Here is a 12732-nt window from a genome sequence, read left to right on the forward strand (position 1 = left end):
AGGGACAGAACATAATATCTTCCAAGCAAATTGCACAGATTCTATATAAATAACAGCTTAATGCTATGTGCAAAATGACATTATTTAAAAAGACGATCACTTTTTTGTGTGCTTCCGTGATGAATTTAAGTGTTAGCGAGAGAAAAAAATGGCATTCGTGTTCCAGATTTTAAAAACTTTTCATGTTTATTTTATAAAAGATAAAGAAATAGGTACTGAAAATGAAGCAGAAGGGAATCGTTTTTACAGTTGTTGCTGAAGTTAGCATTTCTGCACAGATTGAATCTTGGTCAATAAGAACACCCAACTGGGTAGATGATCTCTTTTGATGAAGGCAGCTGTCGGAAAGATGAAAAAAAGTGAATTATTAAACATGTTTTTCTTTTACATTCCTATCAGGCTACGTAAATGAAGAGCCGTTGAGGAAAAATGAACATACCACCTTTCCTTTCTCTACCCATATAGCTACTAGGCAGAATTACACATATGGCATTCCAGAGGCTCTTTGAACATCACTCTTTCAGCTGTATTCATCTATGTCAATCTGCACAACACAGAAAGCAAGAAAATTAAAAAAAAAAACAAATTAATGAATTTCATTAAAAATGCGGAGGTAGGACAGCTGTTATTTCTGGTTTTGGGTGCTCCGTATTAGAAGGGAGCTACAGGAAGGAATGCAATGTTTATATGCACATTCTTTGCTAATGAGAGATGCTTAGAAAAGACATGCCAGTAAAGGCATGTAAATATGAACATTAAAGATTTGGGGAATAAAGACAAGATTATATTATCACAGTCCCCAGAAGCATTTTAAAAGTAAAAGAGAATGAGCACTGGATAATAAAAGAAACTGACATTCAAATATTAATCTCATTGAAGATAGTGTGAATCTTCTTGTCACCATTCAAACAGGTCCATAATTGTACATTATTACAGGCTAATTTTATTCTCTTCTGCCACAAAATGGCCACCTGGATAAATGTTGCTGGGAAATGCACCATTAAAAACTGTTAGAGAAAATTGAAAAGCCAGCTGACTAAGGTAGCCCCGTTAATGGAATGATTTTTAACAAGGCATTTATCCAGATTGTCTGATCTTAAAAAGAGTTAATACAATTATTTCAAATTACTTTCCCTAGCAGAGAAAACAGAATGTGGTTCTTTTAATTATAATAATATGATTTTATTAAAAGAAATGTCTATTAAAATCTATCAGCTAAAATACATAATCTGCTAATAAAATTAATTATATTTCAAGAATAAGAGTTGTAGAATTTTCTGCAATTTACCCATGAGACGATTTGCACATCCTTTTCAATTCAATTCAATTTCTCATTTGAGAAATGAGTTTTGTTTTTGTTTTTTTAATTTATTCGAATGTATTAGCTGCCCAACTCCAGTGGAGTTTTTAGGCTTGCTCCTGCTAAGGAGGCACATTAGACAACAATTGAAACAAAACTTCCTTCTTTTTCTCTTTTCTCCATCTTTCTTTTTTCCATGCTGAGCATTTTGGGAAGTCTTCTAGCTGAGGACCAAAGAAACTTGAAAGCCACAAACTTGCCATGGGAAGCCAGAAAATAAATTGCAGCTCTTTCAAGACAGCAGAGGTGATTTGTCTCAGGTGCTTATCTGAAAGAATTTTGCTTACTGGAGGCAAATATAAATGAGAGAGCTGCTCAGTATTATGGAATTAAAGACAATGAGATCATAGAATGTAGAAAGAGAAAATCATTACCATAGGAACTAAAACAGAAGGAGATTCCAAAGAGAGAAAGGCAGTTCTGGGCTGCCATTATTTCCACAATCCAGTTCCTGCAAGAAGACACTTGAAACTGATCAACAATAATCTTTATGGCCATCAACCTCAGAACACAGAGCTTAGGAGTTACACTATGAAGAACAAAAAAAGTCTACTGTAATGTCTTACAGTTCTACTGAACCTTCAGATGGATGACAATGGGCTTGGGAATATGATCAGTTTCCTTCGCCACTGAGGAGGTTCAGCTGACATCACTCTTGATTCCTAACCCCCAGGGAAGTCAGCAAAAGACAAACACAAAGAACACCTATGCTAGCCAAAAATTCAGGCATATAATGGTAGTAGAATAATGGCCAAAGTGCCAGTTGTGAGCTTGGCTGAATCTGATCTGCAGCTACTGATGGTCAGAAAACATAAGTCCAACCTGAAGTCTGAAGCCTTTCCTTTACGTCAGTGTTGTCCAAACTTGGCCACTTTAAGATGAGTGGACTTCAACTCCCAGAATTCCCCAGCCAGCCATGTTGGCTGGGGAATTCTGGGAGTTGAAGTCCACTCATCTTAAAGTGGCCAAGTTTGGACAACACTGCTTTACATGCTACACCCTCAGATGTGTATGTAGACTGGCCTGAGACTAAACTCCTTACCGGCCTAAGGCAAAACTCTGGAAACCAACGGTGACTTCAGCTAGAGTTCTGAGTACAGCCAGAAGAAATACTGAGAATGTGTATATAGATAATTTCTTCCTCTTTCTAAACTTTTATTCACATGCATAGATCCATGCACTTGTGTGCACATGCAGAGACGTACTCACTTTTACATTTCCCCAAGTTGTCCTTATAGATCTCCTAGTTGATAAAGGCCAGTGTTCTGTTTCTCCATGGAAATCATCATAAGAGAGAGAGGAGACCAGATCTCAGTTCAAGAGCATACAGTTTAGAAAACTATCAGAAGCTATCAACTATCGGTAATGGCTTCAGTTCAGTCAGTAGTGTTACAGTAAAAATTTAGTCCTACTCTTGCCAGGTCAAGATGCTAGAAGCCTTCAACCAAGTACAAGCATGCCAAGTATAACTGAAAACCATGGCATACCATATTGTTTCTTTTTCTACAAAGATAATTACACAATTTAAGCCCATGACCAAGAGCTTGTACAACCCAGGCCAGTACTGCTTCTTGAAAATTTGCAAACCATAATGACTAACCAGGAGGTAAAACCTATTGTTTTCCCCTTTGGCAAAAATAAATACATGCTTTCCCATATCATAGTACATTAATCCAATTTTCTGGACTCATACAACATACTAAATTATAAACATGGGCTGAATTCATCCAATATCTTAGATTAACATGTGGCTGACTAATATTGTTCACTGTGCCATGTGAACCCCCCAATATGCCCTTCCTGCTTCTCTTGCAGCTCTTCCTGTATCTCTGAACTTTAATTTTCTCAACCATTTCACCATTTATTTTAGCACATTCAGCACTATGTAGTTATCCAATCCCAGTTTCCAATCTCTGTTTTTTCTAGTTCTGTTGCTAGTATGTGAGGCATCCTGGAAGGACATAAGAAGAAACAAAAGGCAATGTCCATATGATGATGTCATCACACAAATTATGCAATGGATGCCATAACAGCATTAATTAATCATGCCATTTGTGTATTAATGTCATGACTGACTTACTGTTGTTTTGATGTCATCAAGGCTTGTTATGGATGTTGCTCCCCATTTTGTCTAACTTACAGTCCATCCTTTGCTCTTCTGAAAGAGCCACATCTTCCCAAGTAATTCAAGTAACCGGACAGCATAATGGTTAGGATTTGGGACTGTATCTGGATTTAAGTCATTTAAGTTCCTTGAATGATTTTGGACCAGTAAACATCTCTCAGCCCAAACTCAGAGGGTTTTCATTGTGAGAAAGTGGTAGAAGACAATATACATTGCTGGGAACTATTTGAGGAAGGGGGGATATACATCTAAACAACACAGGTGTATATTTGTACAAATACATGCTTGCCTGCAAATAACCTTACTTTACAGTTTGTAGTTATAAGTTGCATATGTATGTATGTATGTATGTATGTATGTATGTATGTATTTATTCATTCATTCATTCATTCATTCATTCATTCATTCATTCATTTATGTAAAAAAAGGAAATGGGATAGCCTGAACTCCTTGAAAGGCAAAGTATAAATACTTTAATCTCTTTTAATCTCTTTTTTATCTCTGTAAGTGTGGTTCTTTTATAATTTTTAATCATGTATTTATGATTTTAATTTGATGTAAGCCGCCCAGAGTCCCCCATTGTGGGGAGATGGGTGGGGACAAGTCCACTAAATAAATAAATAAAAAATAAAACAAATGTAAAATAATAATAATAATAACAACAACAACAACAACATTGACAAAATCACCATCAGTCAGTTGCAAAAGGCAGCTTTACTTGGAACAGCTTACATCCTGCAACAATACCTTTAACAACATCAAAACATCCGCCTATCCCAGGTCCTTGGGAAGGACTTGATAGGTGGATAAAAATGCCAAATCCAGTCTAAACATTTGGCTGACTGTGCAATCAACAACAAAAACAACAACAACAATAACAACTCAGCCAACAGTCCTGAGTCATGTAGCCCACTTGTCACCAGATGTCCAGGAACTAGAACGCCTAGCGCGGTACTAATAGAAGAGAATATGTGTGGCTCAGGGTTGAACTGTGGCGTCCTTGGGGTTCTCTGAACTTGGTTGTTTTCTTGCATATGTTTCATTATCTGGCTAGGTAACATCTTCAGTGCTAGAATGGAATGGGGTTTGACTTTTGGTTCACCCTGTATATACAAATGCACAGTATGAACCCCTTGAATCAAATGGGTCCAGGTGTAAGAATGTTCAAGTGGCAGGTTTTTGAAATTAGCCTAGTTATTTAACATAGAAATATTTGAACATCAAAGCATTCTTCATGCATTTGTATGCATGCTCATATACAAGTAAAAAATGTATTTAGAAAGCTGAAAAAGAAAGAGGTGGAAAGCCTATCTGATGGTTCGATCTGAAATGTGGCTTTCTTCAGGAGAGAGAAATCTGATTCAATTCAGTAAACAATTAAGTGCATACTACTTTCTTCTTTCCAAGTTCAGCAGTTTACAATGTGGAGTGAATAGAATAGAATCCTTTCATGGCAACAGTTGGTAAGGTATTTTGTAAGTGACTGAAAGGGAGAGAGAACTCAGTAGTTGTCGAACCATCTGTAAGATATTTAGTAACCCTGAAGTATAATGTGATACTTATCCACTCCTAACAGAGATTCAGAACTTATTGGCTGAACCTAAAAAACCGCACCTGTTCCTAGACAGGACAAATCTGCCCAGGGTGATACATGGCCTATATCAGATGGCTGCAGGGTGTTTGGTTTAAATTGCCTTTCACACACATCCAGAAAAGTTCACTGCCAGTTTCCAAATGCTGCCAGTTTCCAAAAACCCACAGTTTGCCTTTCGCAGTAACTTCCTGGCTCCGTAATGCTCGGGTGGTTTCAACCAACCTGAAACCAAGATATCTGAAGACACACTGGCCCTCACCTCCTGGGCATCTCTCCTAAGCTTCTTGTCATTATCCCAGGTGTGCTTCCAGGGGACATGCAAGAGGATACCTATTTCTAGAAGCTGGTTTTGAGTAATGAGCGAATTGTTATTATCTACATTATTTGTGTTGTATGTTTAGTCCCAGGCAGAAGCATTAGTTTCTACCAAATCTATGTCCAATGGCTGGGGAGATACATTTGCCAAAGCCAGCAAAACACATTCTCCAAAACCTATGAGAGGAATGTTGCAGGCAGGCATGAGTACTCTGACAGCCACAAAACATCCATTTGCTAAAAGGACTTTGGTGAGCTCCATAACATTTTATTTTCTAAGAAGCTCTGGGTACCATTGTAAATAAAGAAGATGCGTTGCAGCTTGCCAGTTTTTTAATTAAAATAATTTAAAAACAAATCATAGCTAGATAGAGTAAGGGGCCTGGCAAGTGCCAGAGAGGTCTCTGTGGACATGTTTTCTATCACTAGCCTAGTTTCTGAAGTATCTTCCCTACAGAAGACGGCTGTGTCCTCTTTTTCTATGTTTTTTCCACTGACCCAGGATTCGGCTTCAGAAAATGATGGTAATACTTGACTGATTCTCTGAATTAGCACTTATATGATTTTTAAATTGCTGTCCACACTTTTGATTGATTTTATTTTTAAGCAGAAATGTGAGATGGATATATTTTCATAAAATTAAAAGGGATAAACCATTTTTTGCCAGTTATTTATTAAACAGAGTTATTGGGTCATGATTATCATCATTCAGTATGTTTGTAATGTAACAAACTTTACTTCACAAAATTCAGTGGGGATCATCTATTTGCATTTTATTAATGTGTACTATGATTTGGATTTGGTACCCCTCCCAGTGTTTTTAAATGCTTCAAAAAAAAAAAAAAGGAACCTATGAGCCATGTCTTTTGGCATATAGCCCTGGACCTACTCTTAATTCTAGAAAGATCAGCTGTACTTGTTTAAAGTTAAGAATTCCTTTTTCATATGCTCATATGTGCTTTTTTATTAGGCCCATTCTATCCTATTGAAAACAGTCCCGGCTGATCCAATCAGGATCAGAGGTTGAGTAATCCCTGAGCAAAGAATCTTCTAGTCACTTTTCCACTTCAATTATTACATTTTGTTGGATTCCTTGTAACGTACTTGTGGTTTTTCTAAGCTGTGCTGAACAGCAGTGTCTTGTTATATCATGCCCCAGAATTGCACTACGTCAATGCCCTTGTGAGAAACTAGAAAAGTGGTAAGATCCAGTCCTTCAGAACTGCTAAGGCTGTCCCCCTACCACCACCACCCAAAAAGTAAAGGAAACCAAGAAGTTTAAGGCCAAGCTGACTCCCAAATCCTGACTTACATAGATCTCAGTCTAGACTCAATCAATGAAAAAGAAAATAATCTTTGGAGATCAAAATGTAGTGCAAATATTAACACATGCACGTGCCCATACAAATCCATACCCACACCAGAGCAATGCCTTTGTTAGGCCAAATCAAAGGACATCAAATATTTTTGAAATCTCCAAATCTCTAACATGTTACCTGGTGAAGAAATCTGAACATCTCAAAAGGCATAAAAACTTAGATGGACTTTTTAAAAGCATCGCCTCAATGTGGGGTTCTTTCCCTCCCCCCTTTTCACTATATTTGTTCACATTTGTTTTTATCACTTTGAAAAATAATAAATTTTAAATCTTTTCTCTCCCACGTATGGTAACAGGAGGAGTAATGCACATATATCAATATATTTGGAACAGTGTTGGTTTCTGAGCCCTCTAACGTTTACGACATTATGTATTTGGGGGCAAGGGTAAATTAAAGACTGTATGGAGTTGGTCAAGAAAATTTATTGTAATGAAGGGAATAATAATATGGAAGCAGCAGTGTTAAATAGGGAGTTATGACCGAATTAATATTGTATGCCAATGCTGGTCTGTGAAAAAATAAATTCTGAGTAGGTGAATCCTGGACTGGGATTTTTTTTTCCCTAATGTTATTTTCTTATTTTAGTATTTACTTATTTAAAATATTATAATGAAAAAAAGGATCTTCTGAATAACAAAACCTAAGTTTATATAATTACGGTGCCAGGCAGACTTTTTTTTTATTATTCCCAGTGTTTTAATCCATGTTGTTTTATCTCCATGAGACTTTTTTCATTGCCCTTTTAAATTTTGAATCCAACTGTTTTTCATCTGTAGAGTTTTAATGATTTATTTTTTTAAAAAGATGCATTACTGTACTTCTAATTTTAAATTATAAACCATATTGGGAATTCATTTTAAGAGCTGGTTGTAAATTATTATCATTATGTAATGATACGCTTACATCTGCAAATCAAGTTGCATTACAAATATAGGAGTAGGATCTAATTTAAAAAAAGTTGCTAATCTTCCATATGAAGGCGATTGCGCTAAAACAATAGCAATGCCAGATATTTGGGACAGCATGTCCTCTCACATAGGTCAGCTAAAGTATTTGTTCAGATGATCACAAGATTTGGATTCTTCTGGCTTGTTCCACTGAGGAGTAAGGGTGGAGGGTACAAATTAGACTGATCTTCTGTACTCCTTGTCTGTAATTTGATAATCTTCCAAAATCCTATTTGACATTAGGTCACTGTTGCCCACAAGGATTGGCATATCAAAGTGTTTGAAGGGGCCATAATAGATATCCCTGTCTGTTGGCTGCAGATTTTACTTTTGTTTCATTTTGAGGCAGTTTACAAGAACAGTTTACAAACTTTAATTTGTGAGACAGTTTATAAAGGCTGCATTGAACTTGATGTGTTGCTTGAAGCACATCCATTCTTGATTATTATCAGTAGCTACCATACAGAGGCATTTTTTTTCCCCAGACACGATGCAGGAAGGGATGGCTAACACTATCCTTGCAATCCCAGTTCCAGTACACTTTTGCTTTGTAGAATTAATACCTGTTGTAAGAACGTTCTTGTTTAGGACTGGCAGAAGAAGAAAAAAATAACTCCCTTCTCCCATACCATTAGCCTAAGGGAAAAAAAAAATCTCTGCCATCTCTGGACACAGAGGCAGTTAAAACTAAAAACACAACCACAGCAAAAATGATTTGTTTAGCATGATATCTAGTTTGGTTCTAGGTGGAGCCTTTTCTCTCACCTGCTTTCCAAGATTGAGCATGGGGTCAAACAGTCTGTGCATTGATAATAAGTGTCTTTGACTACATTCATAGCTTCTTTTTCCACATCACTGACCAACCATAGTTATGCATGCCCATTAAGTATAAACATAAGAACATAAGTGGCACCCTGCTCAGGTGAGTACCTGGTCCATCTAGTCCAGCAGTCTTTTCTCACCGTGGCCAAATAATAGATGGAAGAGCTTCCAAATCAAAAAAGGAAGAGGAGGAGGAGGGGAGGAGGAGGAGGACACATTTGTCTTATGGAGACTGAACTTGTAAAAAAAACCCTGAGACATCTCTATGCTGTGTTAGCTCTCAGACGTAATGTAATGGTATGTGGGATGACCTTGGGAGACAGGAGGAAGAGCTGCAAACTGGACAACCATCATGTAAAAGATATGTCAGTCCACAGAAGGAGAGAAGGCATGGGAAGCATGTCAGAAGGGATCTTCCCTAGTTTTCTGGAAAGTAAATGGAGAGGAGGGGAAAAATACTTTCAGGCTTGCAAAATTCTGTTAATTTTTACCTTTCAATATAGACAGAGTTAGTACTCATAGTTGTACTTCTTGTCTGGACTACTTTAAAGGGTTAACATCAACTGTCCAGAAAACTAGGGAAGGTCCCTTCTGAAATGCTTCCCGTGACCCCCTCCCCCTATGTAATGACTCAGTAATTTATATTGTGGGACAAGGAAACAGCAATTCACTTGTATAGTGAGATGGGCAGTATACTATATATAAATTTGATAAATAAATAAATAACTCCCCCCAATATTTTCTATTTGTCTACAAAGAATATTATTAGTATTCTTAGTATTTTGCATATTTTGTATAAATATATCATATTAAACAGTTCAGGAAAAACTAAAAAAAGCATGTGTGACAGCCATACGGTGTATAAGTGCATTTCTCTGGCACATCAGTGGTGGGTGCATGTGTTCATCACCAGCACAATCACTTTTTTGTGGCATTGAATGGTGCTGGTTGCTGCCTTCATGATATGGCAAATTGCCTCTCTCTTGGTGCTGCACAACTGAGGTGGTTCATGGGCACAAACCATATTGCTTCTCTGCCATGGGGAAACAGGGAGAGAGGGAAAGAAAAAGTCTTCCAGAGCATTGTGGCAGGGTGGGGGGGAGTCAAGATGGCAATAGAACTGAATATATGTAGCTCAGGGATGAACTGTGGAGTCCTTGGGGTTCTCTGAGCTTCAGTCTAGCACTGAAGATGTTTCCTAGACGGGTAACGAAACGTTTGCAAGAAAATAACCAAGCTCAGAGAACCCCAAGGACTCCACAGTCAAAATGGCAACTGTGCCTGTGTGTTCAAAGCCCCACCTCTGTGATATATATTAAAAAGGGATGAGGCTTTGATTATGTTGGCACTATGTTGATTCCCACCCCCACCCCTCCATACTGAGTCTTCTTTTAACTCCAATTCTTTCAAATGTACCAAACATTCAAGATCAAATGAGATGGTCTTGTTAGGTCCTCCAGCCAAGCCAACAAAGAATTTTGTACCTAAACAATTGGGAAGGATTTTTTTTTCCCCAGAAGAAACTAAGCAACTAACTACTGCAAAGTGTTAGGAGTCTTTCATCAGGGAAATTACAAATGATTTCTATCAGAAGTTACTGTTAAAGTTTAAAAGAAGCTTGCATTTCCATCTTTATTTTCACTCCAAACCTTGAAAAACAAATGGCTTAGATAACTTTTTTTGGGAGGGGGGATGGTAAAGGATGAGACTGGGAGTGACAATTAGGCCAGACCAACTCTTAAAACACCATCCCCAAATGGTCTGAAAGTACAACATAGAAATTCAATCTTTTGCTGTCAAATTTCAGCGGCATGATTTCAGGGAGTGGCTGGGAGAAGCAAACATGCCTCTGTGATACAGAGTTTTTCTTACATCTTCTGCAAATACCTGAAAAGGGATAATTCAGTCTAGGTGACTAAAAAACATGTTTCAAGTAGGTCTGGAAACATATTAATTACATTATTTGGCTTCACAGATTGAGGTAAACCAAAATGTGGCATGCTTGGTTTCGTTTAACTCATTCTATGAACCTAACCATTGTGTTTTGTTAAATGTGGTTTATGGCTTACCAGGGTGTGGAAGCCCAGACAACTGTGGTTTATTAAACAAACTATAGTTAATTAAACTGTGGCTTTTCACTACGCGTTTATCCTTCCAGAGAGAAATGTCTTTATGTTTTATGAGCTAACAACATTTTGGGAGTGAACACCTTTATCTGAGGTAGGCAACAATTTTGGTTGTTCCTGTCAATGTTTAATTGGTATATTTATAAATAAACATAAATATTACAATATGCCATAAGTCAACATTGATCTTCTTCCAAAGGAAATGAAACCTGTATAAGTGTTGTACTGCTGGGACTTCTTGTTACTCAGACAAGCAATCTGAAGATGATGGTATAACTGTATTCTGTAAACTTTTGTGCACAGAGTTCATGTCATCAAATGCATGGAATAGCCTCAGTTGGCCCAAAGATACGTGTGTGTGTGCACTAGCTGAAATTAGGGGCATGTGCAGGAAAACTCAAGACGGCAGTTGTGACAGTGTTATTGAAGCCCTGCCATTTTTATTATTATTTGCATGCAATACATATAAAAAAAGAGTGTGCTTTGTGCTCTTGCAGCTACTCTCTTGATTTTTTTGATGCCTGGAATCAAGGGTGGGTGAAGCTTTGATCATGCAATTGTGGATACAAACTTGACTTTTTTGACTCCATCCCTGCAGACGCCCATGGTCAAAATCTAGATTCAAGATCTTCTACTACTTTTGATAGAAGGAGAGAGAAAGGGGCTGTTGAAGGATTGGGAAGAATAGAAATCCCATTCCACTGACAGGAACAAGAAACTATATGAAAACTTTCCTTTCTTGTTTATAAATCACATGACTTTTAATCTGAAAACTATGTTGTAGTCATTTGGTTATGTTCACAGGACCTCTCAACTAAGGCCTCTTTGACACCAATTCACCATGATTAAATTCTGAGAATTTGTTGCTAATACTTCGCTCCAAAAATGCATCCAAAGTTTGGTGAAATATATCTATAGTGAAAACAGCACATGCAAACTACACTAGTTTTTCAGGGTTAATCTTACACAGTCACAGAGATTACATGCTGCGTGCCAGGAAGAAGCAAGGCAATTGATTAGTATGAGATTATGATTACTGTGAGATTATGATTATAAAGCAGTATTTTAGCAACAGAGCAAACTTGAAAGAAAATGAGAAACAGCGTTTTGCCAGAATTCTCCATAAACATTTTCACAGCACTCTACTATCCCTCAAATGCTGAAGTGTGCCTTTTACTGTATATAAAGTACTTATCACTGGTTAAACAATATTTGTCTAAATATAATCAACCTAATTTTTAAAATATGTTAATAAAAAACTAGGTTGCCATATACTAAGAAACATATCAGATTCAGTGCTAGGGCTGATTGCATATTGCACATACACATATTTCTGTACTTCCTGCTTTCTTTGGGGAACAGTGAAATAAAAACAACACTTTTACGCTTTTTTTAAAAAAATGGTCAGTAAGAAAGTAACACATCTGCTGTTCTGAAGCTTTTTTTAACCTGTTTTCCTTAAACTGTATGAAATAATGGCAAATCTGAGCTTTCCCCCCCTCCTTTTTAGCCTAACTCTTCATTGTATTTTATAATTATATAGCTCTACTTCAGAATGATTACCGTATTTCATTACTTAAAGGGCCTATATATACATGCCATCTGGAAAGCAAAATCTTTGCATAATTCCTTCAGGGAAAAGAAAGAGCTAAAGCAGGCATAATACCAATAAAGGTAATACATGGCAATTATATAGCGTGGTATATCTTCAAAGCACTGTGTAAGCTTTTAATAATTTAAATGCTGGTGAAATGGTTCATTGCAAATTAATTATCCATTAAATTTCTACCTTTTTTCAGTTTCCAAGTTATTTGGGAATCACTCCCATTTAGACTTCATGTAGTCTATGTTCAAAACAGAGCATTTATTTGCCAAATTGATTGCCTAACTAATGTTTAGCCTACATTCTACATTGAATTTTTAGTTCCAACAGTTTTGAATTTGTTACTCATTGTTGTGTCCTACAACACATGTTTCTGGTCCTCTAACTGAGTGGCTAAAGCCTCTGGCAAAGGGAAGCATGGAAGACAAATAACAAGCAAAAGCGATGATGCACATAAATAC

General features: G+C 37.0%; 1 long non-coding RNA gene across 1 annotated transcript in view; it reads right to left on the minus strand.

Moving 5' to 3' along the window:
• Positions 1 to 226: 226 nt before the first annotated feature.
• Positions 227 to 12732, minus strand: part of LOC148216834 (uncharacterized) — a 37211-nt gene continuing 24705 nt past the window's right edge. The window contains exons 2-3 of the long non-coding RNA XR_015794654.1: positions 440 to 544; positions 227 to 338 (exon numbers count right to left, since the gene is read on the minus strand). This is a non-coding gene — a long non-coding RNA (uncharacterized LOC148216834). The remainder of the gene's footprint in view (positions 339 to 439; positions 545 to 12732) is intronic.

Source organism: Python bivittatus, unplaced genomic scaffold (genome assembly GCF_059951505.1).
Source record: "Python bivittatus isolate LINGU-HERP-01145 unplaced genomic scaffold, Pbiv_v1 ctg000070_np1212, whole genome shotgun sequence".
Classification (NCBI taxonomy): Eukaryota; Metazoa; Chordata; class Lepidosauria; order Squamata; family Pythonidae; genus Python; species Python bivittatus.